This window comes from Galeopterus variegatus, unplaced genomic scaffold (genome assembly GCF_000696425.1).
Source record: "Galeopterus variegatus unplaced genomic scaffold, G_variegatus-3.0.2 Scaffold1256, whole genome shotgun sequence".
NCBI lineage: Eukaryota > Metazoa > Chordata > Mammalia > Dermoptera > Cynocephalidae > Galeopterus > Galeopterus variegatus.
In genome coordinates this window covers 411,146-413,502 of record NW_007727367.1, presented here as the reverse complement: position 1 = coordinate 413,502, position 2,357 = coordinate 411,146, and positions in this window count along the sequence as shown.

Below are 2,357 nucleotides of genomic sequence, written 5' to 3'. Positions count from 1 at the left end.
TCCCGTTGCCGGTCCCGGTCCGGTACGGGCGCGACACTGAGGGTTGCAATCCGTTGCCGGACACGAAAAAAGACAAAAAGGAAAAAAAAAAAAAGGTTGATCTATGTTGTAGCATGCATCAGACCTCCAATTCTTTACATTGCCAAATAATATTCCATTGTATGAATACACCACATTGCATTCGTCCATTTTTGAGATGATGAAAATTGGTTTGTTTCCAGTGTTTGGCTTTCATGAATCATGCTGCTGTAATAATTCTACACAAACTTTGTGAGAATATGTGTTTTCATTTCTCTTGAGAATATACCTAGGAGTAAAATCGTTAGGTCATATCGTAACTCTATCCTTTTAAGGAACTGCCAAACTGTTTTCCAAAACAGCTACACCATTTTTCAGTCTCACCATCAATATACAGGGGTACCTCAAAAAGTTTGTGGGAAAATAGTTAAAAGGAAAGATTCCATGAACTTTTTGAAGTACCCTGGTTTGAAGGTTCCTATGTCTCCAAATTCTAGCTAACCTTTGTTATTGTCTATCTATTTGATTCTCCTTATCCTAGGGGGTGTGAGGTGTCTCATTGGACTTTGACTTGCATATCCTTGATGACTAAAGATGATGAACATCTTTTTAAGTATTTAGTAGCCATTTGTATACTTTCCTTGGAGAAATACAAGGGTACCTCAAAAAGTTCATGAAAAGGTAGAATTGAAATATAATATGAATCTTTCCCTGAACTTTTTGAAGTACCTTCAAATTTACTCAGATAATTTGCCCATTTTTTTTTTTTTTTTTTTTTTTTTTGTCCTTTTTGAGACCAGCTGCACTGTGTTCAGCCAGTGAGCGCTGTGAGCGCACTGGTCATCCCTATATAGGATCCGAACCCGCTGTGGGAGCGCTACTGCGCTCCCAGCGCTGCACTCTCCCGAGTGTGCCAGGGGCTCGGCCCAATTTGCCCATTTTCAATTGGGTTATTTGTCTTTTTATTGAGTTGCAAGACTTATTTATATATTCTAGAAACAAATTCCTTATTGGATATATGATTTACAAACATTTTCTCTCTTTAGATTGCCTTCTCACTTTCTTGATGGTGGCTTTTGAAGCAAAGTTTTAAANGGCCCAATTTGCCCATTTTCAATTGGGTTATTTGTCTTTTTATTGAGTTGCAAGACTTATTTATATATTCTAGAAACAAATTCCTTATTGGATATATGATTTACAAACATTTTCTCTCTTTAGATTGCCTTCTCACTTTCTTGATGGTGGCTTTTGAAGCAAAGTTTTAAAATTTGCTTTATTTATTCATTCATTCATTCATTCATTCATGACTGGTAAGGGGATCGCAACCCTTGGCACGGTGTTGTCTGCACCACACTCAGCCAGTGAGCGCACTGGCCATCCCTATATAGGATCCGAACCCGCGGCCTTGGCGCTCTCCCGAGTGAGCCACGGGACCGGCCCATGTCCATTTTTTTAAATGTTCTTTTTGTTGTTGTTTTTTGTGATTTTGGTTTACTATTTAAGAAACAATTCCTGATTCGAAATCTGGAAGATTTATGCCTATATTTCCTTCTAAATGTTCATTTGTTTTAAGTCTTACACTTAGGTCTTTGACCCATTTTGAGTTGATTTTGTACATGGTGAGAGGTAGGGATCCAAATTCATTCTTTTCTATATGGATATCTAGTTGTTCTAGTCTTTGTTGAAAAGACTATTCTTCCCCTTCTTGAATTGTCTTGGGACCCTTGTTGAAAATCAAATTACTGTGTATGTGAAAGTTCAGTTTAATTCATTCATCCATGTGTGCATCCTTATATCAGAACCATACTGCAGGTGTGGACTTCTAAGGATTACTCAGGAGATTAAGAAGCAACAAATCCAATAACTGATTTAAGACAAGAAATAAGTTATCAACAAATTCATTTTTTTAATTATTATTATTAGCATATTCATTATTACAAAATATGCTTTTTCTTTATGCCCTTTACCTGACCTCTCCCTCCCTCAACAAATTCTTAGGTTGTGACTTTAATATGTTTTTTTGACTATTTGTATTCATGAATGGTGAATTTTAAATCTCTGTTCCTTTTCCTCTTGGGGTATTGACCAATATTTTATTAAGCCAGAGAGACAGTAAATTAAGTTTGTTATCTATTTCTCCATTTTATTTGTTACAAATATTTTGCCTAAAATCATTTATCTAAGGTTTTTGTTTTATTTATTCATTTTTTACCATTCAGGTATTTGGGATACTTATAGATAATTATCAAGATTTACAAATAATTACCATATCAAGATTATAAATTTTTTTTTTTTTTTTTGTCTTTTGTCTTTTTTCCGTGTCCGGCAACGGATCGCAA